We start from the raw sequence: 23428 nt of genomic DNA, 5'->3' as shown, positions 1-23428 counted from the left end.
CTAGGCCGAATGGAAATATTTCATAAAAAAAAACCGCGGCGCTGATTTTGTTTCAATTTTTTTGTGCTCTCGTAACACGCTGCACAGACTCTTGCACCGAAGCAACAGAGGTGGTGGTTATGTGGCGGCTAAGAAATACTTTGTGGCCTTTGAAATTGTTGCTTGTGGCGGTTGAGCATGTAGTTTTTTTTTGTATCATCAATGATTGGTTGCCATACTTGCTGCTGATTGGTTTATACCGTTCGACGGATTGCAACTTCTAACAGATGATTGCACATATGAAGTGTAGCAATGGTAATCAATTACCGTGTCGTATTGAATAATGCCTAAACGATATTTTCACACAAGAATCCCTGGCTGTCAATTAGCTAACTTGGCTAGAAATGAGCATTTCATCTACATCTGATTCGATGATCAATTTGACTGACTTTCTGCGGAAGTTGTGCCATTGTGGGCCACGGTGGTAACGAATAGAAAAAAAAACAAAAAACGAACTTTGGCACAGTTTCTCTGTTTTGATCCGTTTCCATGATTTCTGTACTGTCTAATCTTCAAACAAAACGTGTTACAGTTACATGACAATCTGACGTTCATAAGTTACGCTGGGTTTAGTACAACAATCAGTTGCGTCATTCAAATCCAGTTACGATTCAAAAATTGTTACGTTAAAAAGATTAGTACAAATTATTTCTCAGTATGCGTCATTCAATGCTACAACTGTTACCCTTCTAGCTAAAGAAGAATGCAAAATCTAAGCATTCACAACAAGGTTGAGAGAAAAAAAATCTTTGAGCCAGCCAAATGACCTCCGTTAGCTATCCTCAAAGCCTGCCTCCACCAGGAGAAAGTCATTCTTTGTTTCAGAAGAATGAATTTCATGGAATAAAATAAACATTTGCCCAAGCGGCCCTTATTTAAAAAAAAGTAAATTTTGTGGAAATCCTTAAAATCGAAATCTTTAAGTTCAAAGTGAGTTTAACTCAATTGTGCCGGTTTTTTTGAAAATTGCCTTATTAACATTTAATTCAAAAGAAACATCCATAACACCAAATCAGATAGCTTTATGATTTTTCAAAAGATAATAGTTTTCTTGTGCGAAATGCGCGTGAGTGGATAAAATGTACCAATGCCGTCAATAATTTCACTGATATGGTCTCAGGCCAAAAAATCACCTGGAAATACATTATTCGACAGTGTTCCGGGTGGCAGGGATGCCAGGTTTGAAGACATGTCTTCATTTTGAAGACATTTGACTTATAGCGAATTCGTTTTTAAAACTGAGTCAGTGCCAAACTGACTCTGTAATAAAAAAACGTTTTCAGTTTCACGAATGCGGTGTTTTGTTGGTGTGCGTTATATAGTCTGATTTGTTTATATTCGCGACGATAAATGTACAGTGTCGACGTCTAATGGCGATATTAATGCTTGGGAGGTAAATTATTCTCTATCAGATCAGCAGGGCCAAGTGCAGTGTAAAAATATAAAAGTTTGAATGAATGTTTTCACTTCATATTGTTTTATTACTTAAAACATGTAGTTCTGACACTTACTTAACCATTTGTCGATGCATTTCCTGGTTTTTCCACAAATAATTACTATTATAATATAAAATCATCATTAGCCACAGTTTTCGTTCAATATGTTTCTGTGATATCGAAAAAAAAACCTCTTATTTCATCACATGAAATAAATATTCGATACGTTAAAGTAAATTTTCATTCATAATTTTGATTTTGAAAGCAGGTTTATTCCACCTGAATATCCATCATTATTTTCGCCTCCCAATGAAAGCACACGTAGCTTAATGCCGTCTGCTCGAATATACTTTCAAAATCAGAATCCGAATTGGATTACGATTCCAATAATACAAAAGCAAAAGCAGCAGGTTTTTCATCTTCATAGTTTTTATTTTTAGATTTTCCAAAATATACTCGGAACTTGACAGTTCGGTATAGTTGTATTGGTGAACCCGAGTGCCAACCCGTGAAACATCTCAGTGCGAAACTAACAGCTTTCGGGGCGAACCAGTGCGACACTGAGTGCGAAACTGACTGAATAAAAAAACGTTTTGACAGCAGTTAGTGCGGCACTGAGGTTGAAACTGAACAAAAACGAATTCGCTATTACTGTGAAGACATTTGATTTTGTGAAGACATTTTGAAGACATTATGAAATATGTGAAGACATTTCAGTATGATAGTATATGTGAATTTTTGAGAGATACTATTTTTATAAATTTCTAGCTATTGGCCGGAAAGATCGTCAAAAAAAGTAAGGTTTTTGTATCAGTGTCATTCGATCGCTTTTTTTTATCAGTGTCACTTGTTTACTTTTGTTCTTAGTAATCAACAGAGACTTTTACCTTGGGTTTTTTTAGTGCTCATCTAGCAACTTCGGATGAACCTCAATGGTTATGACTAGAGGCGTGGAATCCAGCTCATCATGATGAACAGTTCAGATCAGCTCAGCTCTTCTAAAAGAGCTGTTCTCTATGAACAGCATAGCTAGTATCGGGGTCATTCACTCACTTTTTTCAAAGTTTTCCAAGCAGAAAATCCACAAGTATATAGAATGAATTCAACAACGAGGGACCTCTCATGTCTCTAGAAGACATTAGTTCATTTGCACTAGAAAATTTGGATGATTGTGACATTGTATTTTTATTAATTTGGACCTATATTATACAATACATTAGCCTAGATTTTTCAAACGTCCACTTCACAAAACGAAGGTTTTCCGGTTTCAACAATCAGTTTTATGAATATGGTTTTAGCTACAATCAAAACTTCAAAGCTGAAATAAACAGATAAAGTTATCACAATCCCGTTTTTGTGGAAAAACCGGAGCGATATTCACGCAATCAACGGTATATCAGGCTAATTATCATTTCTAAACTCATAAAATTTAGTTCGCAGTTATGAAATATATTCTTTGTTCACATTTATTGGAATAAACTTCAAACCCCCAAGGCAAGTTTAGTGAAATGCGCTATATAACAATGCCAATTAATATAAACATTGAATAAGCTATCAAACTTTGTTCAAATGTAAACTATGAATTTTAGTTTTTCCGGTATGACTGTGAAGACATTTGAAGATATTTTTTTCGTAGCATGTGAAGACATTCGAAGACATTTTTACATACCAGGTGAAGACATTTGAAAAAATCACCTGGTATCCCTGCCGGGTGGTAAAGTTATTCCCTGGAATTTGAAGAAAATCCGACTTAAAATGAATTTTTGGCGACAATTTTTGTGTGTCTTTTTCCAAGTACAGTCTTTAGATTAATAATCATAAGCTGACTGATTGTATGTTTATTGTAGTATGTTACAGAAATGATCAATGAAAATTGTTCTTTGTGGTCGTATAATGTTTTCCGTGTTATGTGAATATTAATTTTTCAACTTCATCAAAGCCAGTATTTGTACATTTTTGCTTTTGAATTGATCTTTCAATCTTTGCTCAAATGTGGCTTGGAACACACCTAACACCTAAGCACTCGTAAAAAATGAGAATAATTTGAAACATTAATGAGCATGAGATAACCAAACTTATTTTCTCGCTAACAACTTGCTTGCTTGCTTGCTTGCTGATGATGCTCCATTTTAGTCATTTCTTGTGAGCGCACCGAGGAAAAAAGCGAAAACATGCTCCACAAGATACACACCTACCTATATACCCTGACGGGGGTTGAACTTTAAAGGGAGGACGGACAGCAGAATGGAATTCCAACTGAAACGAAACCTGGGTGCACACTCACACCAGAGCACCATCGTCTCACGATCTGAAGCAGCTGATGGAAGAGAATACAAGAAAAGGCTAGCGGGGTTTTTTGGGTTGCAGTCTAGGAACACATTGCCATAAGATGAAACCATTTCAGTAGGCCCGAGGTGCATATTTGCGCAACTCTCTGGGAGGAGAGGGGTGGAGGTACTCGAGTTAGGCACGAGTTAGTGGAAGGCGGAAATGCCTTTCTCTTTTCTTTACTAACCACCATGATGAGGTGAACACTCATAGAAATCGCGGCCTGCAGAGGAAAAAAAACAATTTTCGGCATCGCGAGCCGTCCTTCATGCAATGCCATTATTGTTTCGCTTTCGCTTTCTGCCAACAGTATTGTCCGATTCGGTGATGGCTGATTGGTAACAACTACTAGGATTGGCCATAACTAGGAAAGCAAATCCTTTCCAGGGAAATAATAATCAATGTCGTATACCATAACTATGGCCATTCTTTTTCGGTGACTTCAATGGTACACAGAGAGTTCGATCATCATCCCTAATAATTCCATCCTAGTGTCTTCAAATCAGTGTCAGGGAACAGACGTGTTGTATCGTTGCATCGAGTACTTTCCTCGTACACGTAGAACGGAAAAAAATGCGACGGAAATAAACAAGATTATCACGCCTTACTGTGCAACGCATATCTTGTACATGTCAGCACAACTTTGTTCAATCATCCTTAGATGTCACCCTAGTGAACGTTTGGTCTTGTTAATGTGAGCAGCAATATCAATTATTCATAGAAAATTCGTTGCTTCAGTGGTGCATTAATTAAAATCGAGCTAGTGACAATCAAACAATCCCATTAATCCACCAAAAGTTGACATTGAGTTCTGCCGCTATTCGTTGATTCGTGATCATATATCATCATCGTAATTACAGAGCTACATGTAGTCCTTGATGGTTTTTAGTATACCGTTTCATTCGACGTTGCGCCCACATCCTGGTAACGGATTGTTTTAGGTCTAATTAGCAAGCGCGATTGGTAAGAGTTTCAGGCCCATTTAGGAGCATCACTGAACCAGTTAGAGTGCTTCGCACTCGTTTATGCGTATCACTGGTATCATTCGAATCGTTCGTTCTGAGAGTCACGTAGGATTTGCTCCTCTAATTTACTCCAAACTTTGAAAAATCGGCCAGAAAAAACGGCTGAACGTATCAATATGAAACGTTCACAGATGTTTAGGGAATACACTAGGCTAAAAATTTGCCTGCAAACATTAGAACTTACTGCAATATTTGCAGAACTTTAAGTTTTCTGTGGATTTTGTAAAGCACTACAAAAATCCAATTTTTGGCACTTTTTTGAAATCGATGCAAAAAAATCAAATAATTTTTTTCGTCAAAGTAACAAATTATCCTTTTGCAGAATTAATTGAACTAACTGCCCTTAGATTTGCGTTGCGATGGTTGCTTATTGAATTATTCATCATCAGGGCTCAGCATAGTCATAGTCAACTGAGGATAGTCGGCTGACTAACCGACTGACTATATCCTTAGTCAGTTAGTAATGGCTTTTGGCTTCTTCACGCAGTTTCTCCGCCAAAACGACTGAGCAGTCAGTCGGGCGTTTAGTCGCTATCTCCCTCTACCGACTCGACTATATCAATTCATTCTTCCCAGTCAAGTTGTCCTCATTGCATTTTGAAGTGACTTCCCTCAAAACGAATTCGTTCCTCTCTCTCTTTCCCATATATCTTTATGCATGCATCGGTGTTTGAGTTCACCGTGGTTTGACAAACGCTACAGGTGAGCTAGATTGTTTGTATCGTACACGAAAATTACTCACACGTATAAAATAGCGTCCTGTGTGTGCGCTATTTTGCACGCTTAATACTAACTAATACTAACGCGAGGACCTTTATAGCATACTTGATAAATGTCTACGTTCGTTGGTTTGAGTTCACGATGGGTAGACAATATAATACAAGACAAGCAAGCGACCTCAGAACCATGAACTTCCGAATGTCGTGTACCCAAAATTCTATTTTTTATAAGGGATATCGACTGTATAATACCTTACCCAAGGAGGCAAAGGCAGCAACAAGCCTTCGAATGTTTCGTAGTATTTGTAAAGAGTTTTTGAAACATGATTTAAATTTTTGACCTAGTGTGTAATCAATGTTAGTATGTAAGATGACGAAGCTATAACGGATTAATTTTTTTTTTTTTTGTGCTTTTGTCTTTTTTATCATTAGACTATGATGATTGTGGTATTTTATTTGTTTGTACTCGTTTTTAATTAATTTTTTTTTTTTTATACATTTCGAGTAGTCTACAACAGTTTGAGCATCGTGCACGTGAAACGGCATAGAGAAGCTTAACATTGAGCATTGGCTAAAAAAATTATTCTGTTTTTAAGAAAATCATATTCTAAGGGATTGAAAGTGGAAATTGCGAACAAGCTAGGGATAGCTCAACCGGAATTCTTGTAAATTTTTCTTTTTTACAGATGATTGACGAGATCTTTCTGTGTTGTGGCAGATCTCATTGCAGATTCTGATTGAAGCGATTATACACCAATTTGAATGAAGGGCCTGAAGTATCGGCTGGAATTAGGCTTAGGTTTGCTCAGCTGTCTGGTCTCGAAAACAATTAACAGATCGTTGTCGGGTATCTAGTAAAGCGGGATTTCCTTTGTAAATTCAAAGCTGGTATGGATATAGGTATTAGGTTCGATTCCTGATCGGTCAAGGGTCTTCCCGGATTGGAAATTCTCTTGACATGCCTTGGAATATCTAGCGTTCATATAATGCCTTTACTTGCTCTTTCGAGTGACAATCTATGTATTTGCTCTTAACTAATATACTGATTTTGTTTGTATTATAAAAGAAATCCATATATATATATAGTTATCGAAGAAAATTCGTCCAGCTCAAATCGTTGTAGGAAAATAAAGTGGGACCATCATCATTATTACATAATGAATAGAGTACTGTTTTAGGTGTAGGTGCATGTGTGTGTGTTTTTTTTTATCTTTAGACTATGATGATGATGGTATGTTGTTTTTATTATTTTTTTTTCTTTAATTTTTAATAATTTTAGTTATTAGATTAGTTTAAAAATAATTGTGAAGTCTACAAGAGTTTGAGCATCGCGCGCGTGAACCGGCATAGTAAAATTTGAAATTGAACATTGGCAAAAGTGATTTTTTTTTCTTTGTTTTTGTTTTGTTCAATAAGATCGATCCATTCCAAGGGATTGAAAGTGGAAACTGAAAAGAAGCTAGGAATAGCTCAACCGGAATACTTGTAAATTTATCCTTTTGACAGATGATTGACGAGATCTTTCTGTGTTGTGGCAGATCTCATTGCAGATTCAGATTGACGCGATTATACCCCAGGATGAATGAAGATGAGTATCGGCTGGAATTAGGCTTAGGTTTGCTCAGCTGTCTGGTCTCGAAAACGATTAACAGATCGTTGTCGGGTATCCAGTAAAGCGGGATTTCCTTTGTAAATTCAAGGCTGGTACTGACATAGGTATTAGGTTCAATTCCTGATCGGTCAAGGGTCTTCCCGGGTTGAAAATTCTCTTGACATGCCTTGGGAGAGTTACTGGGCCTGAAGTGTCGGCTAGAATTAGGCTCGGGGTTGCTCAGCTGTCTGGACTCGAAAGCGATCGCATTAGTAGATCGTTCTCGGGAATCTAGTAAAGCGGGAAATCCCTTGTAAATTCATGGCTAATGCTGATATAGGCATTGGGTTCGATTCCCGATCGGTCAAGTGTCTTCCCGGATTGGAAATTCTCTTGACATGCCATGGAATATTTAGCGTTTAGATAATGCCCTTACTTGTTCTTTTGATAAACAATCTATGCCAGTGGTACAACCGGACCGTTTTTTGTTTTTAACTAGCTTACTGGTTGATTTGATATTACAAAGAAACTCCTCCATATAATTATCCACAAGATAACTCGTCGAGCTCAAACCTATGTAGGGGAAAGAGGTGGGACCATCATCATTTAAAAAAAAAAAATAAATAAACCGTCCATTGATGGGGTAACTTATTTTTTGCATCAGGAATCAAGTTTTCGTTCCTCTTTATATGGACGTACAATAAGATTGCATACGGGGGTACAAAATTAGTGTCAGGGGGAAATGGAAATGTAGATTGAAGTCAGTTGAATGAAGAGGCAGATTTGTATTCATTAGTCGAGTCAGTTAAAATAACCACTGACTGGACTCGCTAGTCAACGCTAGTCAATTCATTTTCTAGTCAAGTCATTTTTTTGTTGGCGGTGGCTGCCGAAGCGGCTCTAGTCGAAGCGGAGCTACTGAAAGTAGAGTCGGTCTTCAGTTTTCACCGTCGAAGATTTTGAGCCGGATTCATCTTAAAAGACGAAAATGTAATTTTTCATTCAAACTGAAATACCTCTGTGTGGGAAGGTCCTACAGGAACGTTCTTGGAACCAAATAAAAGCTGGTTGATAAGGTTAGTTGGATTTACTGTTGAGTTGGTTAGCAAAAAATTGTGTAAGTCCAGAATATTCTTGGAAAAACAAAGAAAAATCTATTTTTCATTTCTTCCCGATATTGTTGCCTACTACACCTACACACACCAAGATAAAAATATGTACGAGAAATAATCTAATACTTGAAAGTTGTAGCTTCAAAATGATGCGCATCCCATCGATGTGCGTTGATTTTCACGAACTTACAGCATGTCAAAAATCACTTAAAATTTCCGACTTTGAACTCTGTTCCTCTACTTTTTTTATCGAGTATATTTTTACCAGATGATGTATTTGGAAAAGTTGATGTTCCACAAAGTATGGCAAAAATAATTATACCATCTTCGACTTATTTTTCAAATTGTCTACATGACTTATATTTGATATAAAAAATAAAAAAATACATATATTAAATTTAAAAACAAATTAAAATTGAAGACTATGAATTAGAAATGTTTTTTCAAATATCTCGAGAATGGCTGCATTTAGAAGGAGATTGATAAACAGCATTTTTTAAATTTACATAACTTCTGTTTATATGAAAAAAAATTAAAAAATTAAAACATGTATTTTAGATATTGCAAATTAATGTTTTTGTTTGTAAATAAAAAAAGAGTACTATTTTTTTCAGTGTATATTTTTTCACGTTCAGACATCAATACTCTATAACTCTTTCTAAGACACTATTTCGGTAGGACTCATAGTTTTTGAGATATAAACTATCAAAGACTTCTCTTACTAAAATCGATACGCCCTTTTCTTAAGGTAACGCTTGAGTCAAGAAATTCCCATTTGCTGTGGAAAACTCATATTTCCTCCAACCCAAACCGAATACAAACTTTCATTCGAATCAAAAATACTCATGTTTGTCATTTGTCGATTTCATTTGGAATTGCTCTTTAGTGATTTTTTATATTAATTTAATACTTAATTTGGAACTTAGTATATACCAAACGGAAATAAAAATTATATATGTCATTTGATAAGTGACCTGAAGTAATTAAAACGCCCGCTGTGTCGTTATTTTGTGAAATATGGTAATCTGAAAGCAAGTAGTCACCCAGATTTCATCTTATGAATGAAAAATCGAGGAATGGAAATGCCAGGACTCTTTTCTTTTATACGCAATGTTTCAAAATATTGGATACATTTTTCAAAAGCGACCGCCTCATCAAATCTTCATTCTTGTCGTGTAAATGGTCCACGAATATAGCACTATATCAAGTCCATCCAACAAAAATTAATGATACATTGACCTAACAAGATCACTTTTTTTTGCGGAATTTAGCGATAAAAACACACTGGCCAGCCATTATCGTACCAACCCACCGCAGGAGGGAATTTTCCTATGCTCAAGCTGATACGTGTGGAAACACGGTAGCAGCCCATTTGATGGAAATGAACCGAAAGGAAGAGGAGATTATAATTACGAGGCTACGTTGGCTTTTACTTCCTCTGTTATGTATTGCATATTTATTTTCACTTTCGCACAAAGTTTCACACATATAAATCGGAATTATGATGGTGACTATGGTTACGATGACAGTGACAGTGATGGCACGAGCTGATGCTGGCAAATAATATCTTCAGCCGAGTTGGACGTTTGAGCAGAACGATCTATAGGGTTCACTCAATTTTTTTGTTTGATAAAATCCCATTCGTCTGTCGCCAAAAAGGAAAAAAAGAAGCCGCGTGAATATATTGAGAATTACATTATCCCTGTATAGATAGACCTTTTAGGTTCATAACGATAACGCAGATATTCAAATTGAGTTTTGGAGCAGATGAGAGAAAAGAATAATTCACACAATACTACCATGAATGGGCATAGTTGTCGATGGAAATGTAAATTTAGCTACATTAGAATGAATACATCAGAGTGAAGAAATACAATCATAATAAAACGAAATTGTCTACAAAAAAAGCTACATTTGATTTTCCAAACTAAGTTTCCCGACGGAGACCGAGAGAATGTTGAAGCATGGAATCGACTCGGATTATGATGGTGCTTAAGATAATTTGTAGGGAACATTCAATTAATTTTAATTGAATGTTCCCTATTAATTTTTGAATTAATTTTAAATGTGGTAAATTAGAAAATTTACTGTAAAATGACAAATTCTGATTTTGTCATTTTACAGTAATACAGTGTCAAACAGTCTATGCCGAATTTTAGCTCAATCGGACTTAAGGAAAAGTGGCGCAAAGCGGTCAAAATTTGAGTTTTTTTGAAAATCGAAAAATCACCCAAGTAAAGGAAATCGGGGTTTTCAAAAAAAAATTTGATGCCAAATGTCTTAAAATGGCATGAAACGTCGAGATCTAGTGTCATCTCGAAAAAAAAAACATTCCTTATCCTTAAGCGTTAATTAATCACGATATTACGGTGTTTCAAAAAATCACTCGAGAATTCAGTTTGAAAATGCTCTTTGCCCCAATTATTTTGTCTAGGTTATATTTCTTGTTGCGAAACATAGGTTACCTATACGTCTTCTGTAATGGTCACTGTCACTTGTTTTGTGTTCAGCTGATCTGCAATTACATCATGAATAGACTGACACCTGAACTACACCTGCAAATTGTGCAGATTTTTCGTAGAAACCGTGGTTCAGTTCGAGAAACTCAACGCGCTCTTTCTCCATTTTGCGGTCGACACAATTGTGCATCAGAAATACGTCCACGGTAAAACTATCGTGTAATGGACTCGTTTCCAAGATTATGCGATTCAACACCGTTGAATTATTTTTGTGGTGCTAATCGAAGTATACGGTTTACGTGGATAAGCTGTAGACGATTGATGACTTGAAAGACAACATTCTTTATGTTATCATTGATATAAGACCTCCATTACTGCAAGAAGTTATCAAAAATTCAACTCTTCGATTGGACTGCCGCCGTACCGGAAATCATATTCAAATACAAATGTTAAAGAATCACCTTTCGACTAAAGCCAAACCTGAGTCAATTAATCGAACTATTTGATTTTTTTTTACAATTTGAAGTTCTATGCCTCTAAAACTGCGTATGTTCCAGTAAAATGAAAAGATTTTCCTCGGAAAGTGTAATATAGAAACCCTGAAGGAAATTTGCAGAAATATTTCACATTTCGTTCGAAGAATCCCAAAAATATACCAAATATCCATGGAACGACTCCAAGAGTCCAAGAGGCCAACGGACCCTGACTCGGCTGGATATTGGTTAAAAGTTAGGATTGTCCACGATTCAATGATACAAATATCCACCTGAGTTTTAATGCAACTTCAGAAGACTGCAAGAAATGCTAAGATGCTACAATGGAGCCCTTGAATCTTCAAGGTACATGATCGTACGATTTTTTTTGCATATTGGTTTTGAACATCGCAATCGATCGCGTCTTCCCAAAAACATTCATTAGCTGTTATTAAACTAGTCAGCCGAATAATGGTCGAACTATAGCATTGAGTGTTTAATAAAACAATGTGCTGAATTGTACGTTATATAAAAGATTGTTCAGGCCAAATTGAAGTTTTGGTTTAACTATTGATATTTACCTGGATAACATGCCAGAGAAAAGTTTTGAAAACGTTTATTCATCTGCAAATCAACTTTTGTACAACACAAGACGGACTACTGAAATGAACATTCACTGCAAGCATTTTTGGGCTCATGTTCAACTGCTTGGCATTACATTTTAAAGTGGTCTTACGGTGCAAAGGGTTCGATGAAGGATTATCAATGCAAAAGTTATACGTTTAAATCTCGGCCATTTCATTGCTTTTTTTTCGAAAGCTCATCAAAATGTGTGAACAAGTTTTATCTAAAATTTGTAAAAGACTCTAACAAGCGCCTGTCAAGGTGCTAAAAAGTGGATTCTATTTATAAAAGTTTGGTAGAAGAAAATAATGCAGTCAAACAAAGATCTTCTCTGATAGCGCAGTCTATGTGTGCTCCCGAAACGTCGTACTGATAGCGAATTGTTAGTTGGTATAAGGCCTAGTGGTTTACATGAATCCATAGAGAATTACAATCTCTTTTTTCAACCTTAATTTCACATATTTTTGATTTGATTTGAAGCCCATTTGACATTGATGACACCCATATTCATTTGATTTGACTTTTTTCTTTTCCCGATAATCAAGATAGATTTTAAAGATCATTTTTGAAGGTATTAGGCTCATTTTAACGCATTTAAATCGCTGTTAATGCGATGTAAAAATGTGTTGAAGCTGGAGGAATTTATTTAAATAATAAAATTAACAACCATTAACCCTTAGAGTACGAAGTGGAGGACTTTACTTGTTTTTGTGCGTTAGTTAAACCATTTCAATTGCTTTTGAAAGTGAAGAAGAAGTGCTCGTGTCATCAAGGGATTTAATTTCAATTATGGAAAACCACGAACAACCTTTCAAGCGAACGAATAAAACGCTAATTTTGGATCTAGCCATAAAACGTATAAGATTGGTTGGGAACAAATAGCTGGAGCGGTCAATGGAAATTTTTGTGTATCAAGCCAGAGACAATAATTTACCTCTCTGAGGTTCTATTATTCGAGAGAAGGCTTGCGAATTTGCCCAGAAACTGGAAATTCTCAACTTTAAAGGTAGTTCTGGAAGGCTAAGTAAATTTTTAAAACGGCAACAGATGACATTTCGGAAGCTATGTGGCGAGAGTGCCAGTGTAGATATCAGTGTAACGGACAACTGGATTTCGCAAACCCTACCCGGTATAATCGCCGCATATGATGCACGTGATATCTACAATGCAGACGAAACAGGACTTTACTACAAATGTTTGCCAGAAAAAACATTTGCATTTCGATCAGAAACTTGTCACGGAGGGAAATACTCAAAACAACGTCTGACAGTCATGTGTGCAACCAACATGGACGGAAGCGATAAACTACCGTTGCTGGTCATTAGAAAGAGTAAAATCCAAGTTGTTTCAAAACAAGGAGTCGTTACCAGTGATATACGAGAGCAACACCAAAGCCTGGATGACATCAATAGTTTTTGAGAAATGGATTATGCCACTTGACGAAAAATTTTCCGAAGAAAATAGAAAGGTAATAATTCGAGAATAAATTCGGGAATGGTAATGGTAATGGTCATACTCATATATTTTTCTCCTCAAAGGTGGTCATGTTCGTTGATAATTGTACAGGGCACCCAAAAGCTTTCCAACCGATTTACAATTTTTTTCATCAAACTCTACTTCAGTAGTTCAGCCGCTTGGACGTAATAAAGAACCTGAAACAGTACTATCGCCATGAATTAGTGAAACGAAGACTGCAAGAAATGGAGGATAGGACCCTTCAGACATATCGGTATTGGATGCAATTGGAATACTTTCACGCTCTTGGGTCAATATAGTTAAATCTGAGACTAATCAAAATTGCTTCAGGAAAGCTGGATTTTTCTTTAATGATGATGATGATGATGATATTCCTCTAGCAGAATTAATACGTCGCGTGCTGCTGTCGACAGTACAGTACCGATTGCTTAACGTCCTTTGATGAATATTGTAAAATGGACCAAAACGTGATTTGCTGTGAATATTTCAAACATATATAAATACCATTTTACAATAAAAAAGATCTACTAAACAAACATGCATATGCACTTTTAATTTATATTAGGTTGGGGAAATCAATTATTTTCTCGATGGCTGGCTGTAGTGATCGATATCGCGCGTAAAATCGATCATACAATTTAAAGTTTAGGCTCGTTGTAAAGTAAACACTTTACACTAAAAACATCTTTTGCTGTTTTTTGTGTGTTCCATTCAGTTGTGAGTTACAGGGTGTTAACAATGGAGCTTGATTGCTTGATTGGGATGTTTTGATGCATCCAACACATTAGTCCGAACCTGGCACCAAGCGACTCCCTGAGTGATGAGAAATTGGGATCAAGACAAGATTATAAAAATCTATTGCTTGAGTTTTTCGCTCATAAGGACCAACACTTATATGAGAGGGGCATTATGAAGCTTTCTTTAGAATAGCATCAAATTTTGCAACAGAACGGTGCATGTTTGACTCAAATTGGACAATCCGAAGCATATTAAAAAAAGATTTGAATTTAACGCAAATATTGTTGGATGGATTATTTTTTTCCCAACCTATTATTAAAATTCGAGAAAGAATGTATAATAATTTATGCGCATAAGTAAATATAGGGTAAATGTACCAATGAACGAGTGATATCCCGTATACGCAATGATTACAATTATAGTAAACCCCATGTACAATAAATGGTCATATTTTTAGGTATTACCATGATTGAGACACATTTCTTAATATCATTAATGTCATAAAAAAATGAAAACACGTTCTGTATCTCGATACCATCCTAACTCAATGGTCCCTTGGATATCAAGTTAGGGAGAGTTGACTGAACATATATCCTGTACTATATTTTCTCATTTTTTAAATGAAAGCAACAGAATCGGCTTACGTAGCGTACTTTTCAATGTAGAGCCAGTTTGAGGCAACAGAGTCCGAAATAAAAAAAAGTTCTATAACTTTATCATCGTTGAAATTCGAACAAAAATTTCTTGAAATATAACCGTCTATCACCTCCTGAGAGATTCTGGATAAAAAAAAATTCTATGTGTGAAAGGTGTTTTCTGACTTTAAGAGGATGAATCAAAAATTTAAATTCATACCATAATTGGGACACTTACCATAAAACAGGCAAACCTTTTTTTGTGCAGAGGATAGGAACCGCTTAAAAAAATCGCATAAAACAAATCGTGCAAAACTTCACCAGTAGCTTTCAAAAATTGTGTTCGGTACACATTTTGAAAAAAAACTTTTTTGGTGCGATAGATAGGGATCGTATAAAAAAAGTTTCCCCCAAGAAAATACAGTAGAACCCCCATTATCCGCGAAATAGTCTGGCTAGGTCACCGCGGATAACGCGATATACGACTAAAATGAGGTGTAAATACGAATTAAAGGTATTTCAGCATGAAAACTAAGTTTTATCAATACAGAAAACATTTATCTGTTAAACATTTATTATTAAACTATTCATCTGCAAGGTCGTGTGCACCAGTGGTCAAATAATATGAAAGCTATAACCAAATCAAGAAGCAAGCGCCTACGTCTCACTGATAAATTTTCGGATGCTCTATAGAATTACTATGGAACTCGCCTTCGCGGATAATCCACACCGCGGATCATCCGCTCGCGGATAATCGAGGTTCCACTGTAACTCAAAACCACGCCGATCACCGGTCAATTTTCTAGTTGCCTTTTGTTTCCCTGCTTTGCCACGGGACAGTTTGCCTTTTCGGTTGCGCGTGGCTGTTTTGTGCTTTTACTTGCATGTTGAAACGTTTTTTTTTTTATTTATAATGATACTACATCCCATTGAGAGATTAGATCTTCTTCACAATTTTTCGCCAATAATCCCGATCCATGGCTGCAGTTCTCCAACTCCCGGCTGCACCGATTCTTGCCAAGTCCTGCTCCACCTGGTCCAACCACCTCGCTCGCTGGGCTCCTCTCCTTCTTGTTCCTACCGGATTCGATGCGAACACCATCTTTGCAGGGCTGCTGTCCGGCAATCTTGCAACATGCCCTGCCCATCGCACTCGTCCAGCCTTGGCGACTTTCTGAATGCTGGGTTCGCCGTAGAGTTGCGCCAGTTCGTGGTTCATTCTCCTTCTCCATACTCCGCTTTCCTGTACACCACCGTATATTGTTCTGAGCACTCGGCGTTCGAAAACTCCAAGCGCTTGTGAATCCTCTTCAAGCATCGTCCATGCTTCGTGCCCATAGAGAACAACCGGTCGAATTAGGGATTTGTACATGGTACACTTCGTACGGGGTCGGAGTTTGTTGGACCTCAAGGATTTGCGGAGCCCATAGTAGGCTCGACTTCCATTGACAATGAATCTTCGAATTACACGGCTGTTATTGTTGTCAGTTGTTTTCAACGAGCCAAGGTAGACAAATTCCTCTACCACCTCGAGCTCGTCGCCGTCGATCACAACACTACTACCAAGAAGAACTCTGTTGCGATCAGTCCCTCCTGCTAGCATGTATTTAGTCTTAGACGCATTGATCCCAAGCCCAATCAGCCCTGCTTCGTGTTTCAGTCGGGTATACAAGTCGGCTACCGTCGCATGTGTTCTTCCGAATATGTCCACGTCGTCGGCGAAGCAGATAAACTGACTAGACTTGTTGAAAATCGTGCCCCGCATGTTGAAGCCCGCTCTCCGCATAACACAACATAACGCAACACAACAGTAACATGTTGAAACGTGTTACTGTTAGAAATCATGTCATGCAAACACTTAGAAAAACTTAGAGCATTTGATGGAAGGGGAATGATTTCAGAGGTGGATAATTGAGATGCAAATATGCTTTTTTCGCACTGAAATGCATATAAACCATCGAAAAAAAACTAAATGGACGATAACTTCGTCAAATATGTTTTTTTCATATACCGCACAAAAAATCACACAAGAACAGAAAAACGCACAAAAAAAATTCGCACAAAAACAGGTTTTACTGTATATGACAATTTATGACATAAAAAAAAATATGAAAAATGTTCTGTATCTCGATACCTCCCTAACTCGATGGTCCCCTTGGATATCGAGTTAGGGAGAGTTGACTGTATGAGATAAGTTTTTCGTTTGGGGGACTTCAGTGATCCCACTCCGTCCGTTATGTTATAAAATAGACTCCGTACTCTAAAGGTTAAAATAACTCGTTTAAAGGTTCATTTTCACCACCAGTCCTGAAACCTAATCCACACACTGTTAAGGGGCTGTCCACATACCACGTGGACAACTTTAGGGGGGTAGGGGGTACGAAAATGTCCATGTTTGTCCATGGTGAGGGGGGTGAGAGTTCAGATAATGTCCACGTGGACACGTTAAACAAATTTTTTTTAAAAGCGCATTCAGATATGTTTTCAAAAATAAACGAAATCTGTTCTGCAGTTTTAAGAATGTTTGAACTTTTCGCTCATTCATCCATGGAATGGTTATTTCGAATATTTTTCCAAATCAGCGAACTTCTCCACTCAAATATGTATTCTAAATGAAACTCACATAAACGGTGAGCGATCAAGTTTCAATTGGAAGCAGAGGATCATTGTTTTCAACTTCTAAGCTACGTCATTTGAGCATAAACTGACCTCCTTGTTCTAGGTCCAAGTCTACGGAGAGTAAATTTGACATTGCGAACTGTTGATACATTTTTATCTGCAGAGTACATGTGGGGTGTTGATAACATGATGAAATGACCGGAATATTTGAAGAATTATCTAAATAATTTGGAAGGACTTAGGGAAACGAGTGCTACCCAAATCTCTGCACCTGCACTTGTGTAATAGAAGAACCAGATTCAGTCCACGTTTTCTAAGTACCCTCGTTCCCGAATATTTCCCGAATTTTAAGACGATATCTTTAATGTAGCTGAGTTAGGCATGCTCAGCACCGGAATGCGGTTTTTTTTGTGGATCACTTTTTACTACAGAACGAAAGATTGGGATGTTACAAGTGAGTTTTCCGTTAATTAGTACATGTTATTACAACATTCGGGTTTTTTTTTAAGAGTCTTTGAATCCGGGATTAGATTACATATTTTGCACCACAGCCAAGAGAAAACTGCTATCGATTAGATCAATGGCATAGTGTAAATCACAAGCCATAAGGCTTCGTATATTGAAATTGAACTTGACAATTCCACGTTTTATGGAATTAACCGCATCGAAAATATTTTTGTTTCAAATTGGAGCATTTCAAGCATCCAAAATATTGTTTTATTTGTTCTAATTTTCGCTTCATTATCTGAACTACTATCTTGCTGTCAAAGTTCAGTAAAGAAGTATGCCGAAATCCATTGGTTGTTACTCCATTGTAATGCTTTCGACAATTTTTTCTTAACAGTATCTTGATTAGCTTCATTCAAAACAACATTCAATTGTGCTAAATCATTTCAGAAGTCTCCAAAAAAACTATGTTCGATAGACACTTGTTTCTCGGAGATTTTCTGCAGGCGAATGATTCTATTGCCAAATAAGTTTCTTCAGGTGTTATTTCATGCGTCATTGATTATAGTTTATTGATTCAGCTGTGATTTTACGATTACAAATTTTTTTTTGCTAGATTGTGCAGTTCTACTGCCGTACCGTTTTAATCATTAGAAAAGCGGATATACATTTGTCGTTGGTTTTCTCGAATGTTCTCGAAAAGCGATTTTGAAGGAGTAATATTTTGGGTATAATACCAGTTATCATAGTGGAATTATTACATAAATGATTAAATAGATTTTCATACGCATTAGAACAAACGAGATGGAAAAGAATGAATTTTTGTTTTAGCAACTTTAATCCACCATTTCATACAGTTGCCATTACCGAGCTTTTCCTGCAGCCAACTATTTCACATATTTTCAAACTCTAGGATATATTGGTAGGAAGAGGTGCAATCAATAGAAAACAACTGCAACTACTAATAAAGCCTATTCGCATTTTTTTCTTTTCAAAAAAGGATTTAGGATTATGATCCGAATAAAACTATTTCAATGTTGCAGACTCCGGATGTGAAGAAGTTTGCCTTGCAACGATAGTAAGATGCGCTGTCTGAGTCAAGAATTGTATAGTGTAATTGTGCCTCACGAGCACTCCGAGAGAAATCTGGATATTCAATTCAGAATGGTCGCTAGGAATCTGTTATTAAAACAAGTGTTCAATGCGAAAAAACCAAAACAAAGGACATCTTTTTTTTCCTTCAATGGTTTTATCTTGTTTTTTTCATCATTATAAAAACACAAAAAAATAAGACTAATTTAAAATCGAATGTAGACACAATGCAATTATTTTTTTTCCAATTAAAATATATGGAAGAATGTCCACGTGGACAACAGGGGAGGGGTATAGTCAATGTCCACGCTTGTCCACTGAGGGGGAGGGGGGAGTCTAAAATCGTGCTTTTTCTGTCCACGTGGTATGTGGACAACCCCTAATGCCATTAGGCCGAAAAAGGTGATCAAACTAAATATTTCTATTACCAAGGATATAATCATGTTTGTAATGTGAATTAAACGGAAATGTACGCTTTAATCAATATGGATTTTATAGTTCACAATAAATATATTTCAGTTTACTTGTCAATTTAAACATATAAAAACTAAGTGATCAAAAATTGCGTTGTATGGCATAATAATTTCGCACCCTTTACACTAAACTTAACAAAGCCCAACTGACTCGCGGAATAAAAAACAAACGAAAGTAGCTACTAGCATTATTTGATCACTAGCAGATCTATTCTACAATTTTTAATTTCCATCTATTGATTCACAACAATGAAAAATTGTTCTTTCCTCATATCAAAGTACAGAAACCGCCTTCCTCGGATGCTGCAAATTAAATCCAATGTGATCTCCTTAAACAAAGAGATCAGGTGCAACTTATTGCTAAATCACTCCTGTTTAGGAAAGAATGTTGTCATTCAAGCAGTGGTAATTGTTGCTATGTCTTCAGCATATTTTCAAGATGAATAATCAGAGCTTCCTTATTTCGAAGATATTTGTGAATTAAAACCACATATAATTCACTCATACTCATACTCAAATCAACAAAAACGATTAAAACCTTTTTCAGTTCATATGGGAAATAACTTACGGCAAGACGAAATAAACGAGTGATATGTTTGAGACGTTTCGTAACCCCGGCAGTGTGAAACATGCACATTTCAAACCAAATCCAATTTCACTTTTACACCAACATATCATTTATGAAACGTAGACGGTTGAAATCGAAGACGCAAGATACTCAAAAGTCACAATAAATCCATCATTATGTGCACAAAGGCATTAATTTGTGTCAAACCTGTGTTGTGGTGCCCCCGACTCTCGGTCTCGGTATGCCCCCACCACCCAGAACTGTATACGTGTAAACGAAACCTGCCAATCTTACACCACTGCTAGACGACGACTACTACGATCCGAGAGAGCTCACTTTTTTCTCCTGCCTTTTTCCTTCGCTTCGTTCGCTATTTCGTGAAGGCATTAATTCGTATTCATGCAATGCCCCGTCAAAGTAGACTGATGGACAGGAATTTTCCTATATTTGTTCATGTAACCGGACTGCTGGGAAACGGAGGTTACTCCTTCGGTGAAAAATCCGTCCATCCACTTCCATTCTGGTGCGTTTCTACTGCCATTCGGAGGAATTCCATTATGATCGTGGTAGCCCTTTTTCGATTTGTCAATCTGCCAACTTTCCACCCGGATTTCGGTTGTCATGATTCACTTTTTTTCTCAACCATTCATACACGCACCGTTCACAAATTTTCGTTTTCCTGGTTTATTTTCTGCTTTTTTCGACACTCATCCTTCTCCTTCACCTGTGGTCTTTACACGAAGTCGCCAAGACGAGATTTTCAACTTTATCCCTGCACTCTTTTCGCGGAATCCAGCACATCCAGCAGCGAAACCAAACCGAAAAACTCAACAATTCTCCACCTCCATATGGCTAAACAAATCAACATATTTCGTATTTTTTTCACCTTGAACAACAATTTTAAAAAACATTACACATTTCCTAATTGGCGCAAGCAAAGAAGTGATTTTTCAGGACATTTTTTTCACACACTCGCACACTCACGTCTCGCAGTTCTGTTTCGTTTCTAGGCTTTCCTGGCACTGCGATAGCCTTCACTTTTTGCGGTCTCTCGTCGAACTGACTTTTCGTCTGTCGCTCTCTGTTTTTGACGTGTACGCGATTTTACTCGACGACTGTGTTGCCAGACCGGTTCGCGACGAGATACTTTGGAGTGAGGGATTGTGCAGTATCACTTTCATTCGTGCCTATTATGTATTAACAATTTTCGACCTGTTTGAACATTTAATTATGAATGCGTTTTTTTTGGTGAGTTGAAGAAAACTCTAGCATTGTCGAAAAATGACTATTTCACAATTCAAACAATCAAATTTGGTTAATACCAGAAAATGGAAACGGAGAGAGACAGCGTAGAAGATTCTGTTTGTATTAAACTATTAATACCAATTAGTATTTTACAAAATATCTGGAACTAGAGTAAAAATCCTCCGTATTTGTTTCCAAAAAAAAAAACATTAACCTACTAAGATTCGAAAAAATAATCACCGGTTGGCAACGTTGTTGTTATCCGCTGCGTGTCGTGTTTCCTTTTTCCCCGACTGCACTTTACATATTTCGCGCACGTATTCGATTACACCCACACACCCACAGCCACCCTCTCGTTCGCTCACTCACTCAAGGAACGTATCGACGGAACGGTAAAACTTCAGGGCTTTCCCAAAATAACATCTCATGCCTGTGCTACGGCCAACACGGACATTCCTGGTTCCCGATGGCCCGATGGTGTAATATTGGAAATTAAAAAGGCGAAATCTTCGCGGAAAAACAACTCGGAGAAAAGAACCACTTTTTCTCCGTAGCACCGAACGAATTATTACTGAAGATTTCGAGGTGTGTGTGCGTCAGCTGTCAGTGTTGAGTTGTCATCATCGCAATAATTGCACGCCTGCAAATTCATGATATCAGCAGAGGCGATTCACAAATAACGTTTCGTTTGATAGCTGTCAAATGTTTGAATCACCCTGTGGGAAAATATAACATGGTCGATAATGAAGATGTCGGTAACTCGATGTTTGAGTTGTTTATCCAAAGGGCGGTATTTTGAATTATATCAAGGTGAGAAAAAGGTGGAACGTTTTGACCTATAACAAGATGAGACAAATGGCTTCTTACTCTTCTTCGTCGTACAAAAACGAAGCCATGACATAAAGATGCCAGAGTTGCCAAATATTATAGAATTTCAGTTTTTTTCAATTCCTGTTTTTATGAATCGTAACATTTGGTTGGTGCGAATTTAATGATTTTGCATATTTTGAGTAAGGCAATCTCAAAAAGGATAAAGGATAAAAGAGGTTTTTTAAATACCCATATCTATAATAAAATAATGATATCCATAACAACTCGTCCAAGATTGTCTGGAGAATCTTTTCTCGTTGATTAGGGCAAAACAACGGCTCTCAACTCCATTGTAGAAACAACTTGAAAATCGTGACTCTTTCGCAATACATGACCGTAGTACCGAATGCTTCACATACAGCCGATACACAAGAACATCTTGTTGGATTGATGGACTTGCTATCAAAGCGGCGACAAGAAAGTGGTTTGGTATTGATAGAAATGTTAGCTATACTTTTTTTTAATTTATGGAAAGCTTATTCACTCAAAAACGTTGTCCTAAAAGGATTTTCCGATATTTGATTTCGTTGGAAAGTTACAGCCATAGATATGAGGTCACCTCAAGGGTTATAGTATAGCTGTACGAATTTTTAAACACATTTTTTTCGGAACCATGTTTTTCCAGGTGGTGATATCGATATCTCGGGATCTACTTTATTTTTGTATTTTTTCTATTTTTCTATTTAGCTGATATTTTTTTTCAGCATGTAAAGATGAATTATCTAAAGCGTTACATAGTCGTTTTTGACGTGGGACTATGTCTAACCGGGATATATGGGGGGTAAAATGAAAACCTAAACACGGAACATGCAGGAAAAAATGAAAGATTTCGAATGCTTATAACTCGAGCATTTCTTACTGGATCGGAAAGATGTTTGCATCAATTGATAGGGAATATTTCTACGCGCCTATTGAAATTAATAAAATGTTATTTTTTATTAGATAAACAATAAAATAACTGTAAAATGTTAAGCGTTATCTAAACATTTCAACTGCCTCGTTTCGATTGGTCCGATTTACGGTTTCCCCAACACAGCCATCAAAACTAAGCAGCCTTGGGGAAATGGACATCGCAAACACATGAAAGCAGGGGGAGTTTTTGTTCCCACCAAAATATGTTCCCTAACAGAGATTTCAAAACCAAGGTGCCTGGAGGAAATCGGCATTGCAAATTCATGCAAGTCGGAGTTTGTTTTTGTTCCGACTGAAATGAAATGAATGAAATCCATGGAGCGTCGGGAAATTGACATTGCAAATTCATGCAAGTCGGGGGCATTTTTGTTCCGACTGAAATGCGTTTCCCTAACACAGCCTTCAAATCCATGGAACGTGAGGAAATTGGCATTACAGATACTTGCAAGTCGGGAGTATTTTTGCTCCGACTGAAATAGACTTCAGAACCAAGGTTTCTGGGGAAATCGGCATTGCAAATACATGCAAGTCGGGAGCATTTTTGTTT

At 37.0% G+C, this 23428-nt stretch overlaps 1 protein-coding gene across 4 annotated transcripts in view; it reads right to left on the bottom strand.

Moving 5' to 3' along the window:
- The window catches only part of LOC129771250 (roquin-1), a 76924-nt gene extending 55240 nt beyond the window's left edge, over positions 1-21684 (bottom strand). Inside the window, exons 1-2 of one of the 4 annotated variants that reach the window (XM_055774707.1) lie at positions 21340-21684; positions 20741-21066 (exon numbers count right to left, since the gene is read on the bottom strand). The gene's annotated coding sequence lies outside the window, so the exon portion shown is untranslated. Of the gene's footprint in view, positions 1-20512; positions 20530-20740; positions 21067-21339 lie in introns of those variants that run through there. The other 3 variants (XM_055774709.1, XM_055774708.1, XM_055774710.1) reach the window with 3 other exon arrangements.
- Positions 21685-23428: the final 1744 nt, after the last annotated feature.

Source organism: Toxorhynchites rutilus, chromosome 2, assembly GCF_029784135.1.
Source record: "Toxorhynchites rutilus septentrionalis strain SRP chromosome 2, ASM2978413v1, whole genome shotgun sequence".
Taxonomy (NCBI): domain Eukaryota; kingdom Metazoa; phylum Arthropoda; class Insecta; order Diptera; family Culicidae; genus Toxorhynchites; species Toxorhynchites rutilus.
This window is presented reverse-complemented; position numbering and strand designations above follow the sequence as displayed.